The 25,543-nt window shown below is 38.8% G+C and overlaps 1 long non-coding RNA gene across 2 annotated transcripts in view; it reads left to right on the top strand.

Moving 5' to 3' along the window:
* Positions 1-25,543, top strand: part of LOC133639477 (uncharacterized) — a 183,926-nt gene that overhangs the window by 47,312 nt on the left and 111,071 nt on the right. For both annotated transcript variants that reach the window (XR_009823798.1, XR_009823799.1), the window contains exon 3: positions 2,237-2,343. This is a non-coding gene — a long non-coding RNA (uncharacterized LOC133639477). The remainder of the gene's footprint in view (positions 1-2,236; positions 2,344-25,543) is intronic.

The following is a 25,543-nucleotide window of genomic DNA, read 5'->3' as shown; positions in this document are numbered from 1 at the left end:
TTTTGTAGAAAAAAAGGAGATAACAGACATGACACAACACTACGGTCATTTCATATGGAAACTTACTTAATTAAATTAATTAAATTAAATGTTTATTATAAAACATTTAATTTTTTGTGGTAGTCATTAGTGTTGTCCCGATACCAATATTTTGGTACCGGTACCAAAATTATTTCGATACTTTTCCGTACTTTTCGGTACTTTTCTAAATAAAGGGGACCACAAACAATTGCATTATTGGCTTTATTTTAACAAAAAATCTTAGGGTACATTAAACATATGTTTATTATTGCAAGTTTGTCCTTAAATAAAATGGTGAACATACCTAATTTAGCTGCTGACGTATGCAGCAACATATTGTGTCATTTATCAGTCTATTATTTTGTCAAAATTATTAAGGACAAGTGGTAGAAAATGAATTATTAATCTACTTGTTCATTTACTTACTTTATCTTTTAACACTTCTGTTAAAATGTAATAATCACTTATTATTCTGTTGTTTGATACTTTACATTAGTTTTGGATGATACCACAAAATGATACCCCTGATTGTAAATAATGTAAATAATTCAATGTGATTATCTTGTGTGATGACTGTATTATGATGATAGTATATATGATAGTATATATCTGTATCATGAATCAATTTAAGTGGACCCCGACTTAAACAAGTTGAAAAACTTATTCGGGTGTTACCATTTAGTGGTCAATTGTACGGAATATGTACTTCACTGTGCAACCTACTAATAAAAGTCTCAATCAATCAATCAATCAAAGCTTCCGCCGTCAGTAGTCCACAATTTCGTTGTTCTTAATGTGCAACGACGATAAAATTATTTTCTATTACCAGAGATGCAGCTCCATACCATCAGTGTCTGTGGGAATTTGCAGGTTTTCTTCAGGCAGTTGTTTTCATAAAGCTCGTTGGAACGGCACCAAACAAAAGTTGCAGCATCATCACCTTGCCCAATGCAGATTTAACGATTCATCACTCAATATGATTGTCATCCATAGTCCACCATTGTTTTTCCTTAGACCATTGGAACTTTGGTATTTATGTTTAGCTGTTAATGACGGTTTATGTTTAGTTTTTCTGTATTCAAATCCCATTTCCTTTAGGCGCTTTCTTACAGTTCGGTCACAGCATGTGACTTTTCCGCCAATCTGTTCTTCATTTGGTATTGCAGTTTCCAAGACAAATTGCTTGAAGCTTTCCTTGGTCTATCAGCATGTTTGCCTTTTACAACCTTGCCATGTTTTTTGCACTTGGTCCAGATTTTACACACAGCTGACTGTGAACAATCAACATCTTTTGCAATACTCTCCATTGTTTTAATTGTCATGTGTCATGCTGGAACCATGATTCATGTCAAGCCACCTAGTGCAACAGTTCTCCAAGGTGTGAACACTCCATTGTAATCTCAGGTGTTAAATTTGGAAACGAAAGATTACAGAATGATTCCATACTTTTATGAAAAATGAGTGACTCCATATTTTTTTCGCTGTGCTTGATCTAAAAATTAAAATGTTACTGACTACCACAATTCAGTTTCTGGATTTGCCAGAAGGTTGGCATTTGAAATGACTATAGTTTTGTGTCATGTCTGTTATATGTTTTTTTCTACAAAATTAAACAACTCAATGAAGTCTTGTGATTCCATTGTTTTTTCCAGCGGTTGTATACGACAGTCCTGAGGTATTTTTGGGAATCGTTAGCAAAAATATTCCCTCTCAACTCAAGTTTGAATTTAACGTGCAAGTCTAATGTCATTTATGGGCTGGATTTTGCCCTATTGGACGCCAGTTGAATTGCTCTGTTTTGCACAGTGGAGCAGGCGGGTGCTGTTTCTCCTGTAATGCAGCACTCCAGTGAGAGTGATGACAAATGTAGATGATGAAGAGAAACTATTGACATTTTCAGTAACAATAGTGAATGGTTTTGGAGCTAAACTGCAACAAGCTGCTGCTGAACTTGTCTCTGAGTGAAGAGCTGCTTCAAACTGTCAAAACAAAACAAAAAAGTGTGAAATCACTCAAACGCCTCTGATCATTGATGACAACAAAGCAGCTGCTTCTCCCAACATGTCTCCATCTCTCACAGGCACACACACATGCACACACACACAGCGGCAGCCATTATAGTGCAGAGCCATGTTGCATGTATTTCTTCATTAAAATGTGCATATAAATGTACATTGTGGCTTCATTTCATGACATTTTTTCACTTTTATTTCAGCTCCTGCCTGCTGGTTTGTCAACTATTCATCTCCTGCCAAACAACTAAGGAAGCTTCTCATCATTAAAGAAGAATAACAAGCAGCCCAAGCTTGAAAGAGTACGAGTGTAAGTTTTCAGTTGTTTGCTCTTAATTTTTTTGAGGTCCTACTATGGGTCTAATAATTATAAAATATAATTATCTTATATTAAGCAAGTAAGGAAAAACAAATACAGTGTAGATAATTCACACAGTCACTTAGTTATTAATGTAATGTTTAAAAAAAAACTTCACTCTCCAGCAACTGTTTATTTCTTTTAAAGCAGGGTTAATCAACTGCCTTTTTAGGGGCCACATTTCCAAAAAGCTAAGGACCGGGGGCCAGGCTTTTCCCTTCATTACAGTATAAGTCTTATTTTGTATGTTCCATAGAAATAGCGTCCTCTACAGTAGACATTTGATTTTGGTCTATCTATTTTCTGCTCTACTGTTTCTGCAAAAAAGATCATCTCTATGTCAGCACTTTAATGTTTTTAAAAAAAAATTTTTTTTAACTGAACTCACGGGCCACCAGTTGAATTGATTAAAAAGAGAGGACCTAAAATGGAACCTTGAGGAACATCTCTTGTACAACTAAAGAAGTGGCACACATGACTACTGGCTGCATCTGAAGTAAACAAGCTACAGCAACACCCTATTTACATTAATCATAATACGAAAATAATTTGCCAAAAAGAAGAATACCGAAAGGGGTGCCTTGAGGACCTAAATCAGAAGTTTGGACCTTACTGTTTTATGTTTGCCAGCAAGGTTAAAATGTTAATGCAAAGATCTGCCAATGTATTTACAGTGGTGCAAGTTCCTCTGTACAACAGGAGAACTTTACTGTTTTTAGGAATTTGCTACAAAAATGTTTGTCTTCCTAATTTTAACTGAACTTGGGGGCCGGTATGGTGTCATTCCTGGGCCGGATTTGGCCCCCGGACCGCCTGTTAAAGAGCCCTGCTCTAATGGATCCCTAAAATTAAATTAACACCCACCTCACGCTTACATGCATCCTTTTTTCACATTCTGTTAAAGGCCTACTTAAACCCACTACTACCGACCACGCAGTCTGATAGTTTATATATCAATGATGAAATCTTAACATTGCAACACATGCCAATACGGCCGGGTTAACTTATAAAGTGCAATTTTAAATTTCCCGCTAAACTTCCGGTTGAAAACGTCTATGTATGATGACGTATGCGCGTGACGTCAATCGTTGAAACGGAAGTATTCGGACACATTGTATCCAATACAAAAAGCTCAGTTTTCATATCAAAATTCCACAGTATTCTGGACATCTGTGTTGGTGAATCTTTTGCAATTTGTTTAATGAACAATGAAGACTGCAAAGAAGAAAGTTGTTGGTGGGATTGGTGTATTTGCGGCTGGCTGCAGCAACACAACCAGGAGGACTTAGACTTGGATAGCAGACGCGCTATCCGACACTAGCCGCCGACCGCACGGATGATCGGGTGAAGTCCTTCGTCGCTCCGTCGATCGCTGGAACGCAGGTGAGCACGGGTGTTGATGAGCAGATGAGGGCTGGCTGGCGTAGGTGGATAGCTAATGTTTTTAGCATAGCTCTGTGAGGTCCCGTTGCTAAGTTAGCTTCAATGACGTCGTTAGCAACAGCATGTTAAACTTCGCCAGGCTGGAAAGCATTAACCGTGTATTTACATGTCCATGGTTTAATAGTCTTGTTGATTTTCTGTCTATTCTTCCAGTCATGGGTTTATTTCTTTTGTTTCTATCTGCAGTTAAGCCCGATGCTATCACGATAGCTACGTAGCTAAAGTGCTTCGCCGATGTATTGTCGTGGAGATAAAAGTCACTGTCAATGTCCATTTCGCTTTCTCGACTCTCATTTTCAAGAGGATATAGTATCCGAGGTGGTTTAAAATACAAATCCGTGATCCACAATAGAAAAAGGACAAAGTATGGAATCCAATGAGCCAGCTTGTACCTAAGTTACGGTCAGAGCGAAAAAAGATACGTCCTGCACTGCACTCTAGTCCTTCACTCTCACGTTCCTCATCCACGAATCTTTCATCCTGGCTCAAATTAATGGGGTAATCGTCGCTTTCTTGGTCCGAATCGCTCTCGCTGCTGGTGTAAACAATGGGGAAATGTGAGGAGCCCTTCAACCTGTGACGTCACGCTACTTCCGGTACAGGCAAGGCTTTTTTTATCAGCGACCAAAAGTTGCGAACTTTATTGTCGATGTTCTCTACTAAATCCTTTCAGCAAAAATATGGCAATATCGCGAAATGATCAAGTATGACACATAGAATGGATCTGCTATCCCCGTTTAACTAAAAAAAAATCATTTCAGTAGGCCTTTAAACACAATTACAAATAGTTATCAATATTTAATTTAACAACTGAGGTAATTATTTGACAGAGGCATCTATTTGAGAAGAGGCCTATTTGTTTGCACCTTATTAATGGTGATTTTATGTCTTATATTTAATTACCTTACTTTAATTTTATCCACAGTTAGGTACTAGTCTTTCCTTGAAACACACGTTCCCATTATACGATCCACTTAATTGTAAACCCAAGCCACACCTTGAAAAAAAGGGTGTTTTTTTTGTGAAAACTAATTAAAGTACTATAATGTATTGTAACCTCCATAGGAAGTAAAAAGTCCAACGCTATTTCTAACTTTTCTTGCATGGCTCCCCCGGACACACAACAACACTTCCAGATCACTGACCGTTTCGGCATAGCTTGTACGGTCAAAATAAATTGCATTATTAATCTAACTGTGTTCATGATTAATACAAAAATGTTTTGCGATTAATCACATGAGTTAACTCGTTAATTTTGACAGCCTTAGAAAATGTGCAACAACAAATAAATCCCAAAAGTCAGGGAAAATGCTGTGATGCAGTTTAAGGGATAACACAGATGAACGTGCCAAAAATACACTCATGTGTGCCAAATGGTCGCCATTGGAATATATACGATAAATCTGCTTATACGCACACTGGTTTAAACATAAACCGCAACAAATAGGGCCAAAGGAATCGCCTTCCTAATGGGCCTGCGAATAATTTTTTTACTTGCAGAAAAATGTTGTATACTCACGAATCGTCTTTTCAATTGAATGCAAATTTTTTTTTTATCTGAAAATATTTTTTTAATTGAAGAAACATTTTTTTTCTTACCTGCAAATCATTTGACTGCAAATTTGTTTTGTTTTTTTAACCTAAGAAAAAAAAATTTTTACTTGCACAAATTTATTTTTAACCTAAGAATAATTGTTTTACTTGCAACATTTTTTTTAATTATTGCAAATCTTTTTAATACTTGCAGAACATTGTGTTTTACTTGCAGGAGAGTGTATTGTTTTTTAAATTGCCAATTGGGTTTTTTTAACTGGAGATAAGAGGGGTTTTTTACTTTCAAACTGTGTAGTGTAGTGAGTAGAAACATTTTGTGTATAATTTAATTCCATAAGCTAAGTTCTGACACCGCCCTTTTTAAATTTGATTATGCCTAAAAAGAAGTGTCCAGAGTAGACCCTTGTTATTTAGGTCTACACAAAAAAAGCCTATGAGATGTCCAAAAACAGGGCTGCTGAAGTCTATGATGAAATTGGCCACAGTTCCAAAAATGTAAAGAATTTGCTGACATTATGCTCACCTGACGTTAATCACCGCCACGGCAAAATCATAGCCGCCACACCTTGAAAAAAACGGTGTTTTTTCGTGAAAACTAAAAAGTATTATAATGTATTGTAACCTCCATAGGAAGTAAAAAGTCCCAACGCTATTTCTAACTTTTCTTGCATGGCTCCCACACAACACTTCCAGTTTCGGCATAGCTTGTACGGTCAAAATAAATTGCATTATTACTCTAACTGTGTTCTTGATTAATGCAAAAACTTTTTGTGATTAATCACATGAGTTAACTCATTAATTTTGACAGCCTTAGAAAATATGCAACAACATAACAATCTCAAAAGTCAGGAACAATGCTGTGATGCAGTTTAATGGATAACACAGATGAACTTGCCAAAAATACACTCATGTGTAACAAATGGTCACCATTGGAGTATATACGATAATTCTGCTTATACACACACTGGTTTAAACGTACGCGCACACGCACACACACACACACACACACACACACACACACACACACACACACACACACACACACACACACACACACGCACGCATGCACACACAGAGCGAGCCAACTGTTCCACTATTCAGTCCAGACTGACCATGTGCTGTTGTTGCTTGCTGATGTCTCCATCATCCTCTAATAACACTGCCTCACTTACTGACTCATCACGCATCTTTCTTTTCCCTCACAGCCTACTCTCCTGCGACTCACATCAATAGCCGCTGATATCATTTGCAAGCAGTAGACACCAATCTTTACACACACACTTCCTAGAATCAACACAATAATTGAAATATTTTCAACCTGATTAGGTCTGGCCTGCTGGCTGGGTGGGTTGCTACGGGCTGTGCTCCCTGGTTGCTAGGGGGACTAAATCATCCGACATTATTTGATTTCTGGGCCAGATATGAAACCGTTACCGCGACGATTAAATGTTTCACAGCTCAGACACCTGGGGGGGGGGGGGGTGTTGGGGGGGTGGATGATGGAGGAAGTGGAGGCTGAGAGATATTAAGACAACGAGGAAGCAGGCAGGGAAGTCACCTGGGTGAGAGGATAGGATGGAGACCATGACAGTCCCCCTTAAAAAGACAACTAATCTTACACTTTCATAAATTTCTCTGAATTATGTCCTGCACACAATGGTAACACTTAAGCACAGGAATTGAACAAACTGTCAGCAATTGTTGAGGAGAAGGTAGGATAAACTCTGCTATTCCTTACTCTTTTTGTAGTATGTTGAATTGAGTAAGAGAAAACATGTTATGTTTGCCAAGTATATGTGATCCTCGGTTTACGACGTTCCGTGGTTATGAAGCGCTACCATAATTTAGGGCGGTCAAATGGTTGAAGTTTGATCAGAACAATCAAATTAATTAATCATAATTAATCACAGTGTGCAACTATTTCTGAAATATGCCCATTATATACAATTATATTATACATTATATACAATTCTATATATTTAATAGGGGTGTCAAAAAAAATAGATTTTTGAATTAATCGTAATTCTTATTTGTAACGATTCTTAATCGATTAAATATATATATATATATATATATATATATATATATATATATATATATATATATATATATATATATATATATATATATATATATATATATATATATATATATAATTTTTTTAAATGTTTTTATTTTATATTTTTTGTTGTTTATTTATTTTAATCTGTTCTATCCAGCCACTTTAGTAAATGTTTGGGTGGAGTTTTATTAAACAAAACCTTTTTTTTTTCTTCCAAGTAATACAGACATTTATCAGAGCTGTTTGTGTATTTTATGGAGGAATGTAGTTAATCGTAGAACTGGCACCCAATGTTATTAATAAAATGTATTGATTTTGAGTCAAGAATCGTTTTGAATTGAGAATCAATTCTAAATTGAATCGAATTGAATCGTTTCGTGCCCAAAGATTCACAGCCCTAATCTTTAACATACTGTATGTTTATTACAAGGTCTATATGAAGTGAAAATTAAAGTGAAGCTAAAACATTGTTGTAGAATAATAATAATTATTATTTCCTGCAGACTTTTATTTTGTATTTTGGACCGTTAAAAGCATCTTTGCTTTGCTTTGGTGACGCAGATGTGTGGAATTAGTAATCAGCAGTGTTCGGAAAATTATAGTAATTAATTACAGTTATTAGTTGATTGACCAAAAATGTATTTGAATTACTAACGGAATTACACTTTAATAAATGTAACTACCGTAAATTTCAGACTATAAGCCACTACTTTTTTTTAGGCTAACAGTGCAGCTAATTTATGGCTTTTTCTTCGCTGAAGGCCATAATAAGAATAGTTTTAAAAAAAAACAAGCAAAGACACTATAAAGGTGTGGTATTGTCTGTGCTATGGCGCCATCTTTTGGACAAGTTTGTTCACTGCAGGTGCTGCAGTGCCTTTCTGTCTAGAGGTCTTAACCGTAAATACAAGTGCCATTCCGTCCTCTAGTTGTCCATAACGTTCTACTTGTATGGATTCTTTGTTCATCACTCCAAGCAAGCTTTGTAAGTTTTACAATACAACTAAAACAATTCATACTTACTAAACCGTCCAATGTGTGACGTCTACAGTAGTGTTTTCATGCATATTCGTATGTGCTATCGTAATGTAATCATGCTGGCGTTGTAGCATTAGCTGATTTGCTAGTACGTTTACGAGTGTCTGTGTTAGTATTATTAACACACAATGGCATTCTTTTTGTATTGTTTCAGTTTCATATATTCATAAAACATCACAGTGGAGTTATTGAGTCTGACTGGAGAGCGAGCTTCTGCAGCTAGTGGGTTCATGACGATGACTTCTGTTGTGTTTGATCAGCCGTTTCACTACCATGTTACAGACACCGTTTGGAAATCATTATTAATTAATTATTAATAATATTAATAAATATTTACAAAAATATTTGTGTGTAAATAACTAATTTCACAACATATATGTCTGCGGCTAACTTATGGAAGAAAAAAAATAAAAATCTGAAATTTAGTGGGTGCGGCTTATATTTTAGTGCGGTCTATAGTCCGAAAAATGCGATAATTAATGGGTAAATTAATTAATTAATGCGTTACTTTAAAAAAAACTTCAATTATCTGGCATATGCAGTTGAGAGATGAAGATCAAAGTGTCTGTGTGTGAGTGCCTTTAAAAGGCTTATGCCAAAATACATGAACCTTATGATTTGATACTTTTGCGTTGTTGAACATGAGTATCCAACATTGTAACAACTTTTATAAGTCAGAAAATAAAACAATTCATCATAGAACCCCTACAAGAATAAAGATGACACATTTGAACATATGAAAGGATATTCTGCTATGAAAGGGACAGAGATAACTGTAAGCAGCATAGTGGTCTCATTATTGAGACGTCCTCAACGCCCTTTAGAGTGTGCAAGACAACCACAGGTATAAAAGCTTATTTTAAACCATTGTTTCAGTTAATTTTTGTTTTCAGTACTTATATGTCCTTCCTGTCTACTTTGTACACTGTAGGTAAAATTTAGGAAGATCCGACTTAAACTAAAACTCAATTTACTGTGCATCACGGTCACACGACACAACTCAATCGAAACCCGAGGACCACCTGTACGTCCGACGCTAATAAAACCATTATCACTGTCTTCTGCACAATGAAGCGATTATATCATACATAGATGCAAAAACAACCACTTACTCACATGCAAACTTAACTTTTTTTGTTTGGTTGCATAATGCTGGTGTCATTCTAAAACCCCCAGAGGAAAAATGAAAGAAGAAGCTCCCAGGTGTAGTTGGAGGTTAATATGGTAAAAAACCGAGTGTTTGTGTGTGTTTGATATAGACAACAACTGGCAAATAAGTAGGAAATGTTTTCCAGCACCTCCATCTCTCAGTTGGCTGTTCGTAACCCCTGATGACTGTGGTGTGTGTGTGTGTGTGTGTGTGTGTGTGTGTGTGTGTGTGTGTGTGTGTGTGTGTGTGTGTGTGTGTGTGTGTGTGTGTGTGCGTGTGTTGTGTGTGCGCGCTATGGAGTTGTTTGCGTCATGTTGATATAGAGACATCTGGAGACTCAGGGCGAGGACACCAGGAGCCGCCTCCGCATGGGAGCTGTGTACAGTACATTGGCAAATGTTAAGAAAACGCTAAATGCTCCCCGTGGAGTACAAACTATACACAAACACACACACACATACACACACAGACACACACACGCGTGCGCACACACACACACATAGCAACAGAAGTTATTTGAGTGGGAAGACCGAGGACAACCGAGCAAATATAAAAAAGAATATGTACATAAATATAAAGTAAAATAAAAAGTTATCTCGCCTACCCATACAGTATTTTGTCTTCTACCAGAGGCTTGGGAGCTTAAGCGTTCTGCGCAGAATCTTAGCTGTTGTCAGCATCGGACTCTTCCGGATGGAGATGTCAGATGTTGTTCCTGGTATCTGCCATCTACCCAGCTTGGGGGTTACTGCCCCCTGGGCCCAGATCACTATTGGCGACACTGTTGCCTTTACCCACATCTGTCCAGATTGGCAAACTTCAGCGGATAACACTGCTGACTGCAGTACAGGAGTCTGGGGTATAGATCGACTGATGTGTTTTTTTCCAGACCGATACTGATTATTAGTAATCAAGGAGGCTGATATCTGATATTTTCAGCCTATATTCATTTGCAGTAAAAGTTATTTAAAGGGGAACTGCACTTTTTTGGAATTTTGCCATTCGCTCACAATCATTATGAAAGACATGAAATGCATTCTAACTCGTAAGTAAACGGAAATAAAAGTCTGCTTAGAACGGAGTCTTTAGGAAGTCCTCTATTCCGCCCATAAAACCCAATAAATAACCATCCAAAAAGCGCCAACATTACTCCATTTATATTCTTGTGACTTGAATATTAACCAAGTAATAGTAAAATTGTTATTATAAGCACTAACGCAGACGAACTACAGATAGCGGCGCTGTGATCACTAGCTTGTGTGCCAATGTTGACATCAATGACTGGTGAACTGCTTTCTCATCTCGGTGCTCATGGAAGTTTATTGTAGATTCATAAATCGTGCATCTGACCTTGATAGTAGAAGGATGAGGACGTAATCTGACAACTTGATACACTTTATTAGTCAATTAAGACCTGGGAATGGCGAGAACGATACAAAAAGATGCTTGGTTCCACCCCCCTTTTTCCTTGCGAGGATTATGAGACATTCTCCATGTAAATGGGAATATAACAAGATTCTATCAGTCGGCATCCTAATGGCAGCAGAGCGTGTACAGTATGTGACCCTTTATTGTGTGTGATGGCTTTCATGAAGTCTGCAGTGACTAGTTATCAGTGATGTTGTTGAAAACCGTTGTGATGCGTGTTTAAAATAATGCGCTGCTTACGCTTAAATTTTGCAAAATACGTAAATATTAAATGTTATTATAAATGTTCCCATTACTTCATTACATACATACTTACAGCATGTATACAAAACTTTAATGGAGGTTTTTTAAGGGCTTTGCAGGCAGAACAGGTTTAATCATACTTCAGTCTTTACGGGCTGAATGCTACAAGCAACTTGTTGTGCTACATCAGAGCTGGCTAACATGATGTAACTGTCAATGTGGTAAGTTATGATGCATTATCTTTGTGTTGGTGTGTTGTTCATATTTCCTAACATAGTGTTTGCAATGAGGTGATGAAACAGTGTTGGGCAGTAGCGTGCTACATGTAGCTACGCTACATAGTTTAACTATATTTCCCCGTAGCATTGCGCTAGCATTGATCCTTTTTTAACCAGTAGCGATTCTTGTTGCTTCGTTATTTTTAGACCCATGTAACGAGGTCAGACAAGCGCTAGAAGATGGTCTGTAAAATGTTATCTATGCAATATTTTGACCGTAGAACCACCATTACATGTTATGTAGACCAGTGTTTTTCAACCACGTTGCCACGGCACGCTAGTGTGCCGTGAGATATTGTTTGGTGTGCCGTGGGAGTGCCTGTGCTGTCTAGAGCTCAGCAGAGTAACCGTGTAATACTCTTCCATATCAGTAGGTGGCAGCAGGTAGCTAATTGCTTTGTAGATGTCGGGAACATGGTTTGTCGTGATCACAATATGCGGGAGGCAGTGTGTAGGTAAAAAGGTATCTAACACTTAAACCAAAAATAGATAAAAGGTGGGTGCTGCTAACAAAAAAAAGTAAATAAAGACAGAATGCTGGACGACAGCAAATACTTACAGCGTTTGGAGCAGACGGCGTCCACAAAGTACATCCGTACATGACATGACAATCAACAATGTCCCCACAAAGAAGAATAGCGTCCGCACAACTTAAATGGTCTTGATTGCGAAAACAAAGCAGGTGCGGGGAATAGTACTCAAAAGGAAGGCATGAAGCTGTTACAGGGAAACACCAACAAAACAGGAAAAACCACCAAAATAACAGCGCAAGACAGGAACTAAAGAAACAATGGAAAACAACAAAAACTCAAAATAAGGCACGACAACCTGGTGGAGTTTCATTTTTTAACTTTTTCTGCTGGTGGTGTGCCTCCGTATTTTATTTATTAAAAAAATGTGCCTTGGCTCAAAAAAGGTTAAAAAAAACACTGATGTAGACCACAAGGAAGTGTTTGAAATGTAAGGGGGAAAAAATCATAATATGACCCCTTAGATGTGCCTTATAATCCCGTGTGCATTTTGTAGGAAAATAGACCTGCATAGACACGCTCATCAACAATTAATCTGGTCCGGAGATGACTTCTCAGTAGCAGTTTTTTTCACATTTTACACAGCACAGAAAAGAGAAGCATGTATGTTCATGTCTCAAAGGGATTGTGAACGATGGGCGACATTCCCAAAAAAAAATGCAGTTCCAGTTTAATTTGCCCTAAACGGCCTGTTGCAGAAAGGATAGCGTAAATATTTGTAATAATTCAATAAAATGTCAGTCAATCATGTGGTATTTGATCATAAAAATGTTTGTGAAATTAGCTTATTCTGTGGTTGGACTATTCTGCTGCCTAAACATGCTGTGTAAAAAACAATGTATCCATATTTGGATATTTCTGTTTGAATTTCTGTCAATCATGTGCCCTGTGATCAATAAAAGGTTTGTATAATGAGGTTATGTCACGGCACAAATAGTTTGCCGCCTAAATGGGCTGCTGTAGAAATCAATGTATCCCTTTGCGATCCAAGTCCGATGTCAGTCAATGAAATGTTTGCATTTTGAGGTATGTATTATGAATAGTGGGTCTTCGTACTTGGCCACTTGCAGGAGCAATTAAGTCAGAACCAAATATATTTTTCCTAGCAAAAGTCAGTAATGTCCATTTGTAATGACCACTCGATCTTAATAGTTATGGGGGGCTTGAGTCAAAAGCCAGATTGCTCCTTACTGTTGCTGAAACCTCGAAAACGAAAGAAAGTTTTTGTCTGACAATGCTGCATTATTTCTTGAAGTAATTAGCACACTTGTATTAATCTCATTTGCTCATTTAACATTTTTATCTTGTTGATGATTCGTGATGTCTGTGACACTTTCGCAGACCAACTGCCGTGCAAAGAAAGCATCGCAGTGTGTTTCTGCCAGAAAGTACTCGCCTCTAATTGCCTTAAACCAGTCAATACGCCTGCAGTTTGTGTATGTTTGTGTGTGTGTGTGTGTGTGTGTGTGTGTGTGTGTGTGTGTGTGTGTGTGTGTGTGTGTGTGTGTGTGTGTGTGTGTGTGTGTGTGTGTGTGTGTGTGTGTGTGTGTGTGTGTGTGTGTGTGTGGTCAATAAAGTGTGCGTTTGGAGGCAATTGGTTGTTTTTCCTCAGTTTGACGCGTTTAAATGCAGCCACACCAGCACGGCTGCTGGCTAAACGCTATTGATTCCGTCCCGTTTTCAACTTCTTCCCTCATAACGACTCGCCGGCAAGCGGGCGAGGAGAGCCTCTTAAAACGTGGTCGAATGCGGACAGTCATCCGAGAGTGCAAACACGCGGAGCGCTGACGTTAATGCTGTTTATTGACAATTTGCACTGATGATTTGGGTGATTCGCTTTCACAGTCGCAATTGTCGACCGTTGGCGTTGGGGTCAACCATGATTTGATTGGTTTAAGTTGAAGCTGCTTGGATTTCTCCCACTCCATTGATGATTGTCCAAAGTGTCGCCATTATGAAAGCAACAAAGTGCTCAATGCTGCTAATTGACATTTTTCAAAATTGAGCACTACAGTATTTACCCCTAGCTAGAAATTGTCAGCACACGACAGAACTGAAAACAATCAATCTTCAAATATTTGTTTGTTGTACAGTAACTAATACATGTGGTAATATTTGGTCATCTCACAATTCGATTCGATTCCGATTATAGGGGTGACAATTTGATTCAGAATTGATTCTCGATTCAACACGATTCTGGTATTATATTATTTGGTACATATATTATAATAAAACCTTTTCAAAACAGGTTACAGGTTACAAAATCTCCTCTTAGCTGCTGATCTACGATTTATGCACGCAGTGTTGGCTTAAAAAAATGTTTTTTAATTTTTAATTTTTTTATTTACAAAAACTACAGAATGTTAATCAGTCTAATAAAAGTAAATAAAGCAAGAGCAACTCCTATCCAGCTTTACTTTTTTTTTTACAAAGCAATTGAGTAGACATACTGCAAAAATAGGAAAACCAAAACAGACCAAAAGGAACACTATCAATAATAATAATATCAATAGTAGTTGTTTAATGTTTTAATAGCTCCCCCGCCCTCACCCCAAAATATATATAAACAGATAAGCGGCAGAAACTGAATAAATGAATGGATGGATACCAATACAGTATATTTCTATTTCCTCAGATTCTAAATCAATTCATAATTTTTGGGAATCAAGAAAAATTAAAAATTTAAAAAATTAAAAAATAAAATATATCCATCCATCCATCTTCTTCCGCTTATCCGAGGTCGGGTCGCGGGGGCAGCAGCCTAAGTAGGGAAGCCCCAACTTCCCTCTCCCCAGCCACTTCGTCTAGCTCTTCCCGGGGGATCCCGAGGCGTTCCCAGGCCAGCCGGGAGACATAGTCTTCCCAACATGTCCTGGGTCTTCCCCGTGGCCTCCTACCGGTCGGACGTGCCCTAAACACCTCCCTAGGGAGGCGTTCGGGTGGCATCCTGACCAGATGCCCGAACCACCTCATCTGGCTCCTCTCGATGTGGAGGAGCAGTGGCTTTACTTTGAGCTCCTCCCGGATGACAGAGCTCTTCACCCTATCTCTAAGGGAGAGACCCGCCACCCGGCGGAGGAAACTCATTTCGGCCGCTTGTACCCGTGATCTTGTCCTTTCGGTCATAACCCAAAGCTCATGACCATAGGTGAGGATGGGAACGTAGATCGACCGGTAAATTTAGAGCTTTGCCTTGCGGCTCAGCTCCTTCTTCACCACAACGGACCGATACAGCGTCCGCATTACTGAAGACGCCGCACCGATCCGCCTGTCGATCTCACGATCCACTCTTCCCTCACTCGTGAACAAGACTCCGAGGTACTTGAACTCCTCCGCTTGGGGCAAGATCTCCTCCCCAACCCGGAGATGGCACTCCACCCTTTTCCGGGCAAGAACCATGGACTCGGACTTGGAGGTGCTGATTCTCATCCCAGTCGCTTCACACTCAGCTGCGAACCGATCCAGTGAGAGCTGAAGATCCTGGCCAGATGAAGCCATCAGGACCACATCATCTGCAAAAAGCAGAGACCTAATCCTGCAGCCACCAAACCGGATCCCCTCAACGCCTTGACTGCGCCTAGAAATTCTGTCCATAAAAGTTATGAACAGAATCTGTGACAAAGGGCAGCCTTGGCGGAGTCCAACCCTCACTGGAAACGTGTCCGACTTACTGCCGGCAATGCGGACCAAGCTCTGACACTGATCATACAGGGAGCGGACCGCCACAATCAGACAGTCCGATACCCCATACTCTCTGAGCACTCCCCACAGGACTTCCCGAGGGACACGGTCGAATGCCTTTTCCAAGTCCACAAAGCACTGGTTGGGCAAACTCCCATGCACCCTCAAGGACCCTGCCGAGAGTATAGAGCTGGTCCACAGTTCCACGACCAGGACGAAAACCACACTGTTCCTCCTGAATCCGAGGTTCGACTATCCGGCGTAGCCTCCTCTCCAGTACACCTGAATAGACCTTACCGGGAAGGCTGAGGAGTGTGATCCCCCGATAGTAAGAACACACCCTCCGGTTCCCCTTTTTAAAGAGAGGAACCACCACCCCGGTCTGCCAATCCAGAGGTACCGCCCCCGATGTCCACGCGATGCTGCAGAGTCTTGTCAACCAAGACAGCCCCACAGCATCCAGAGCCTTAAGGAACTCCGGGTGGATCTCATCCACCCCCGGGGCCCTGCCACCGAGGAGCTTTTTAACTACCTCAGCAACCTCAGCCCCAGAAATAGGAGAGCCCACCACAGATTCCCCAGGCACTGCTTCCTCATAGGAAGACGTGTTGGTGGGATTGAGGAGGTCTTCGAAGTATTCCCTCCACCGATCCACAACATCCGCAGTCGAGGTCAGCAGAACACCATCCTCACCATACACGGTGTTGATAGTGCACTGCTTCCCCTTCCTGAGGCGGCGGATGGTGGTCCAGAATCGCTTCGAAGCCGTCCGGAAGTCGTTTTCCATGGCTTCCCCGAACTCCTCCCATGTCCGAGTTTTTGCCTCCGCGACCGTTGAAGCCGCACACCGCTTGGCCTGTCGGTACCTGTCCGCTGCCTCAGGAGTCCTATGAGCAAAAAGAACCCGATAGGACTCCTTCTTCAGCTTGACGGCATCCCTCACCGCCGGTGTCCACCAACGGGTTCTAGGATTACCGCTACGACAGGCACCAACTACTTTGCGGCCACAGCTCCAATCAGCCGCCTCGACAATAGAGGTGCGGAACATGGTCCACTCGGACTCAATGTCCAGCACCTCCCTCGTGACATGTTCAAAGTTCTTCCGGAGGTGGGAATTGAAACTCTCTCTGACAGGAGACTCTGCCAGACGTTCCCAGTAAACCCTCACAATGCGTTTGGGCCTGCCAGGTCTGTCCGGCATCCTCCCCCACCATCGCAGCCAACTCACCACCAGGTGGTGATCGGTAGAAAGCTCCGCCCCTCTCTTCACCCGAGTGTCCAAAACATGAGGCCGCAAATCCGATGACACAACTACAAAGTTGATCATGGAACTGCGGCCCAGGGTGTCCTGGTGCCAAGTGCACATATGGACACCCTTATGCTTGAACATGGTGTTCGTTATGGACAATTCGTGACGGGCACAAAAGTCCAATAACAAAACACCACTCGGGTTCAGATCCGGGCGGCCATTCTTACCAATCACGCCTCTCCAGGTTTCACTGTCGTTGCCAATATGAGCGTTGAAGTCCCCCAGTAGAACGAGGGAATCACCCGGGGGAGCACCCTCAAGTACTCCCTCGAGTGAATCCAAAAAGGGTGGGTACTCTGAGCTGCTGTTTGGCGCGTAAGCGCAAACAGCCAGGACCCGTCCAACCACCCGAAGGCGGAGGGAAGCTACCCTCTCGTCCACCGGGTTGAACTCCAACATGCAGGTTCTGAGCCGGGGGGGCAACAAGAATTTCCACCCCAGCCCGTCGCCTCTCACTGCTGGCAACGCCAGAGTGGAAGAGAGTCCATCCCCTCTCGAGAGAACTGGTTCCAGAGCCCTTGCTGTGCGTCGAAGTGAGTCCGACTATTTCTAGCCGGAACTTCTCCACCTCGCGCACTAGCTCAGGCTCCTTCCCCCCCAGCGAGGTGACGTTCCACGTCCCAAGAGCTAGCTTCTGTAGCCGAGGATCGGACCGCCAAGTGCCCTGCCTTCGGCTGCCGCCCAGCTCACATTGCACCCGACCTCTATGGCCCCTGCTATGGGTGGTGAGCCCATTGGAGGGGGGACCCACGTTGCCTCTTCGGGCTGTGCCCAGCCAGGCCCCAAAATAAAAATAAAAATAAAAAAAAAATATATATATATATATATATATATATATATATATATATATATATATATATATATATATTGTGGTACCTGATTCTCACCAAGACACAGAGTGGGTTTTGCAGCAAGCCGAAAAGGGCATTTATTGCACAAGTCTTTTTAGGAAGGGCGGGGTGTGGAAGTAGCAAACTTAAAGTGTCCAGTAATAAACATAAATATCTCCCATCTGGGGCTCTCAGTCCTTCACACAGCACTCTTCTTTAAAAGGTCAAAGGTCATTGCCTATCAAACAATAGAAACACAACATAAGTCAAACATTTCACTAATAATGTCCTTAGTGGTGAAATGGTGGATGTCTCACTTACCGCCTGATGCACCTGCCTTGACACAGAGGAGAGCCAGACTTGAATGAGGCAGAGTTAAGAAGGGTTTGTCGCTGGGCCACACCTGGCCGCACAGCTGGTGACACTTCAGGCTGATTGAGTATGTACAGGGGAATGTACCGCCCCTCGATGATGCGGCCAAGGCTGGGGCGTTGTCTTCCGTGTTCCACTCTGCCTCCATTCCCTGGCTCCTCCCCTGTGAGGTGCCTACCTGTCAGGCGGTGCTTAAGTGAGACTCCACAATATATATATATATATATATATATATATATATATATATATATATATATATATATATATATATATATATATATATATATATATATATACATATATATGTATATATATACATATATATATATACATATATATATATACATATATATATACTACCGTTCAAAAGTTTGGGGTCACATTGAAATGTCCTTATTTTTGAAGGAAAAGCACTGTACTTTTCAATGAAGAGAACTTTAAACTAGTCTTAACTTTAAAGAAATACACTCTATACATTGCTAATGTGGTAAATGACTATTCTAGCTGCAAATGTCTGGTTTTTGGTGCAATATCTACATAGGTGTATAGAGGCCCATTTCCAGCAACTATCACTCCAGTGTTCTAATGGTACAATGTGTTTGCTCATTGGCTCAGAAGGCTAATTGATGATTAGAAAACCCTTGTGCAATCATGTTCACACATCTGAAAACAGTTTAGCTCGTTACAGAAGCTACAAAACTGACCTTCCTTTGAGCAGATTGAGTTTCTGGAGCATCACATTTGTGGGGTCAATTAAACGCTCAAAATGGCCAGAAAAAGAGAACTTTCATCTGAAACTTGACAGTCTATTCTTGTTCTTAGAAATGAAGGCTATTCCACAAAATTGTTCGGGTGATCCCAAACTTTTGAACGGTAGTGTATATATATAGTCGAGGTTTCTGTGGTTTATCCGTTATACAGTGCTCAATACCGAAATATGGATCGGGATCCACAAAAATCCCCTGAAGAGCAGGGAAACCTGCGAAACAAACTTGTTGGGATGAAATAGCCTCTGTGTTTTTCCTGACCTAACGTGTGTGTGTGTGTGTGTGTGTGTGTGTGTGTGTGTGTGTGTGTGTGTGTGTGTGTGTGTGTGTGTGTGTGTGTGTGTGTGTGTGTGTGTGTGTGTGTGTGTGTGTGTGTGTGTGTGTGTGTGTGTGTGTGTGTGTGTGTGTGTGTGTGTGTATATATATATATATATACATATATATATATATATATATATATATATATATATATATATATATATAAAAAGTAAGCTCCCCCGCCCTAATATATATATATATATATATATGTATACATAATTATTTGTTTTTGTTTTTTTTGTTTTTTTTCTTGATTCTCAAAAAATATGAATCGATTTAGAATCTGAGTAAATAGAAATCGCGATTTGGATGCGATCGATTTTTTTTTTTGAGCACCCGTAATAACAAAGCAAGAACCCTGTTGAGCAATACCTCAGAATTTAGCAAATGTTACTACATATAGGTATTTGTATACAATAATGAATATATATTGTAAATAATAAGTATTCAAATTATAGTTATAGTATATTTGACCTCTATTACAGATATTTGATTTTGCTGGGATGTATATTTTCATTGCTTAGTTGTCAATCAGTGCAAATTTACTGACTCTGCAAAATGTGAGATAATAAGCAATGTGTTTACTTTGTGTTAGTTCTATTTTAATTTTAAATCCTTATACAACTTTTTAGCCAAACATTCAATTAAAACATATTTCATAATGTCCGCATTTAATGTCCGTATCTTCACTGAAGTTCACTTTGATACTTTGTTTTACCAAACCAAGCCAACAACTTCGGGTACACAAAATACTAAAACCCAAGCAGAATTGAAAACTGAACTCAAGAGAGAAATATAATTTTAGTAAAATACATTTTTCTGTTAGACCAATTTTCTTATCTTACATCATTTTTAGTGTGTTGCTGTTATGGCAAACCACATTTTCTTATTCGGTTGTCAGATTAATTTGCTCAATTGGTAATACAGCTCAGATTTGACTACAAAATACTAAATATAGGCAAATTGGTCTTGTGTGCGGTCTAATGATAAAATATTTTGTTCGTCAAAAAATAAGTATTTTTTATTTTGATGACAGTTCTTTAATCTTTCTTAGATTTTGGGTTTGCGGTGTTAAAAACAATGTTTTGATGATTAACAACAAAGCCTTACATGCACTTCAAAAATGCAGTGCTAGGTTAGCCATTACGCTATGAATTATGCTGTTTCCAACCTAAAAAAATATTTTTTGTGAGCATGTCTTTTTACCTTAGAGTGAATTGGAACACGCCCAGTAGAAACATATGTTTAGCAAATGTTACTACATATAGGTATTTGTATACAATAAGGAATATATATCCTTTTTATATAGAATTATTAAATGTTTTCTTTCTTAACGTGTCCTGTCCAGCCATGTGGGTAAATATTATTGTTGGTCTAGAAGCCTGTATCTGCTGTCCAATGCACTTTATCTCCTGTTGCATTATTTATCTTTAACTTTATTAGATATTTTGATATATTTGGTGTTTTGTAATCGGACGAGAGCAGGAGAGGATAAGAAGAAGAAAATAGAAAACAGTGGGGGGCATGTTGGTACAGGACCGAGACAACAACACAAAAACAACAACATAATTATTAGATCTATAGACAGCCATTAATACATGTTGCACTTCTCATTTAGGCTGACACTTTTCTTTCCCCCACTCCTTGTTTTTTTTTCTCACAGACAAAAATAACTGTCATAAATGTATGCTGTATGTGACAGTGATAAGACTGCTGGACACAATAGTGATGTAGAAGAGGGGCCCAACTTTTCCACTATAGAAAAGCCCAGGGTCCACTCAAATATTGACACTGAATTAGTAATCTTAATCTTGATTTTAAAGGTCTTCAATAACTGTGTCAAACCTACTTATAGTTTGCAACATTGTCAAATGATATGAAACCACATAAACTTCAGGCTTAGGTCAGGTTGATTAGAAATAACAGTACTTACCAAACATACTGCATTAGATGGAATTCATAAATAATTGCCCAAAAAATAATTTACACATTTTGTGCTATAGTAAACTTAATTATTAATGAATATGTTCTTAACTTAACTGTCAATACAATTAAAGTGCAAATGAAAATACATCGTCACCACTTAAGTAATCATTTTTGCGCAAAAGAAACTTCTGTATGACTTTAACTCCAGACTTCTTCTGTTTGGGATTGTCATTACTGCCACAAGTGGTGGAAAAATGTATTACAACTGAGTACAGCTTAGAAACACATATTTTTTGGCGGCCCTCTAGGGCAGGAGTGTCAAACGTATGCCCCGCAGGCTGGATTCATTCAGTCATTCATTGTGTGTCCCGCCTCCAGGCACAATACAGGGCGCAGCAATTTTGGGGAGGCGGAGCCCGTCCATGTCACTCGCTGCCCAATACACGACTCGTTATTTCAAACTTTTGACAAGTTGTGTCCATTTTGCTAAGACAATTTGAGTCCCAAAAAAACAACATAAGAGCGTGGAAAGAAGGATTACTCTGGCCTTAAGGCTATTTGCGAGGAGTACATTAATGGCGCTATTCGATAAAACAGGAAGTTTTAATTGCGATCCGACCAGACTTTTCTGGAAAAAAGTGCCAACGCAGATTATTTTACAGCGAAGAAAAGAGCTAACTCTCGTTCAACGGCGCCTCTTTCAAGGCATTTACACACACACACACACAAACACACACACACACACACGCACACACACACAGACCCTCCCCTCGCCCCCCTGTTCTCTCTCTGTCTGTGCTCCTTTTAAGTCAATATTAATGTAAGTGGATTTTATTCTTTTAAATGTTTATTATTGTAGCAATATGGTTGTTAAAGTTAAGGATTTTTTGTGATTTCTGATTGTTTGTTAGGGCACCAAAGGGACTTCTGTGTGTGTGCGCGTGTTGACAGAGCAGCACACACATTACAGTTCAGCTTGTGAATAAAGACACAGTCGATCCATCAACCTTTGTAATGTTTGTTTGATATACAGCAGGCCTGTGCAATTATTTTGATTCAAGGGACCACATTTAGAGAAAAAAATTTGCCTGAGGGCCGGTGTACTTATCTATCTATCTACCCATCTATCTATGTGTGTGTGTGTGTATATACATATATATATATATATATATATATATATATATATATATATATATATATATATATATATATATATATATATATATATATATATATATATATATATATATATATATATATATATATATATATATATATATATACACTACCGTTCAAAAGTTTGGGGTCACCCAAACAATTTTGTGTTTGAGCCTTCATTTCTAAGAACAAGAATAGACTGTCGAGTTTCAGATGAAAGTTCTCTTTTTCTGGCCATTTTGAGTGTTTAATTGACCCCACAAATGTGATGCTCCAGAAACTCAATCTGCTCAAAGGAAGGTCAGTTTTGTAGCTTTTGTAATGAGCTAAACTCTTTTCAGATGTGTGAACATGATTGCACAAGGGTTTTCTAATCATCAATTAGCCTTCTGAGCCAATGAGCAAACACATTGTACCATTAGAACACTGGAGTGATAGTTACTGGAAATGGGCCTCTATACACCAATGTAGATATTGCACCAAAAACCAGACATTTGCAGCTAGAATAGTCATTTACCACATTAGCAATGTATAGAGTGTATTTCTTCAAAGTTAAGACTAGTTTAAAGTTATCTTCATTGAAAAGTACAGTGCTTTTCCTTCAAAAATAAGGACATTTCAATGTGACCCCAAACTTTTGAACGGTAGTATATATACTAAAAGTTCTCTTTTTCTGGCCATTTTGAGCGTTTAATTGACCCCACAAATGTGATGCTCCAGAAACTCAATCTGCTCAAAGGAAGGTCAGTTTTGTAGCTTCTGTAACTAGCTAAACTGTTTTCAGATGTGTGAACATGATTGCACAAGGGTTTTCTAATCATCAATTAGCCTTCTGAGCCAATGAGCAAACACATTGTACACACTGGAGTGATAGTTGCTGGAAATGGGCCTCTATACACCTATGTAGATATTGCACCAAAAACCAGACATTTGCAGCTAGAATAGTCATTTACCACATTAGCAATGTATAGAGTGTATTTCTTTAAAGTTAAGGCTAGTTTAAAGTTATCTTCATTGAAAAGTACAGTGCTTTTCCTTCAAAAATAAGGACATTTCCATGTGACCCCAAACTTTTGAACGGTAATATATATATATATATATATATATATATATATATATATATATATATATATATATATATATATATATATATATATATATATATATATATATATATATATATATATATATATATATATATATATATATATATATATATATATATATATATATATATATATATATATATATATATATATATATATATATATATATATACATATATATATATATATATATATATATATATATGTATGTGTGTGTAGTGTGTATATATAGATATATGTTTATATACTGTATATGTGTATATACAGGTATGTATATATATGTGTATATATATATATGTGTATATACTGTAAGTGTATATATGTGTGTATATATATCTATGTATATATATATATATATATATATATGTATATATAAGTATATGTATATATATGTATATATGTGTATATATATATGTATATATGTGAATATATATATATATATATATATGTATATATATATATATATATATATATATATATATATACTATATGTTGTGCCCTTGCCCCCGGTGCCGCTCACATTGGTGAAATGAATGATGAATGGTAGGTGGTGGTCGGAGGGGCAGTAGGCGCTGTACAATATATGTGTGTTTATGTCCTATTTTTAGGAACACTAATACAAAAACTCACAATAATGTCTGATTCAATGGTAAAAACGTTATGACAGACCGCCTTAAAAACGGTCTGAATGAGACACCCAGAAAACATGACAATAATATAGGATTTACAATATTAACTACGAGCGATAAAACACTGAATATTGACAACATATGAACGTCGCTCCTCTTTTACTTCTCGAAACACAACAAAAATGCAACAAACACGGCGAAATATGAATGCGAAAGGTAAAAAAAAAACACCCACAGTCTGATATAACTTTTCTTGCAGAACTTTGTTGTAAAAATCTCTTTCCCCGTCTTCCATAGTAACTAGTATCATGCAAAAGCGCAAACTCCAACCATTGAAATACTTTGTATAGTTCAAGACTTCCAGTAATTTGAAAACATCACTGCACATCATAATGGCAGCAACAGTTTCAATCTTAAAGATCTAAAACAATTATTTGGGAATGTCCGGCGGGCCAGATTGAAAACTTTAACAGGCCGCATGAGGCCCTCTGGCCTTAATTTGCCCAGGTCTGATATATACTATGGTATGGAACTTTATTTTGTGTTCAAACCTTCACTAAGATATGGACTTTTGTCAAGGCTGAAAGCCATTACTCATATTTACATTGCTTCTTATGGAGAAATTTGCTTCATTTTACGAACATTTAAATTCAAGAACCTTGTTCTAGAACCAATGAAATTCTTAAATCGAGGTTCCCCTACATATAAAACGTTAGAGGTTTTTAGAGTGCTTTACATTACCCCATTACCTGTTTAACCGCCTCTTACTAGCATATTTTGTACTATTTAGAACGCACAGGCAAATTTCCAGAAATGTGCAGTATTCCTTTTACTTGCATATTCTCACATAAAGTATCAACCAATATGCGAAAAAACATTTGTTTTTATACTTTTTCAGTGACACATAGTCACGTTAATTTTTGGGAGCTCCTCGTCAGCCTTCATCTCACGACCCCTGTGCCTTCTTCTCTTTCAACCCAGCTCCCCCTCACCGGGTGTGCCCCACCCTCACATCCACTCATCGGTGAAGTCACATCTGGAAACTGCGTTTAGTTCTGCTCGAGTCTCAGGAAGTTTTCACACTTCATGACTCATTAACCTGCAGACCTCCCGAAGCCAGCACGAGGGCAGAGAGGACAGGGGGAGGGCGGGTGTTGTGTGTTTGGGGGTTGAGGAGGGGTGGGGGTTGATGGCTTCGGGTAAAGATAAAGTTCAATTATTACCAAACATCAGACTGGATCTAAAACAGCGCAGGTGTGAAGACGGCCAAGAAAAGCAGACAAAGATGAGGGGGGATGAATTAAATACCGCATTGTATGAGTGTTTGTTG

This window comes from Entelurus aequoreus, linkage group LG22 (genome assembly GCF_033978785.1).
Source record: "Entelurus aequoreus isolate RoL-2023_Sb linkage group LG22, RoL_Eaeq_v1.1, whole genome shotgun sequence".
In the NCBI taxonomy this organism is placed as follows: Eukaryota; Metazoa; Chordata; class Actinopteri; order Syngnathiformes; family Syngnathidae; genus Entelurus; species Entelurus aequoreus.
Note: the sequence above shows the minus strand (reverse complement) of the source record. Positions and strands in the feature narration are given on the sequence as shown.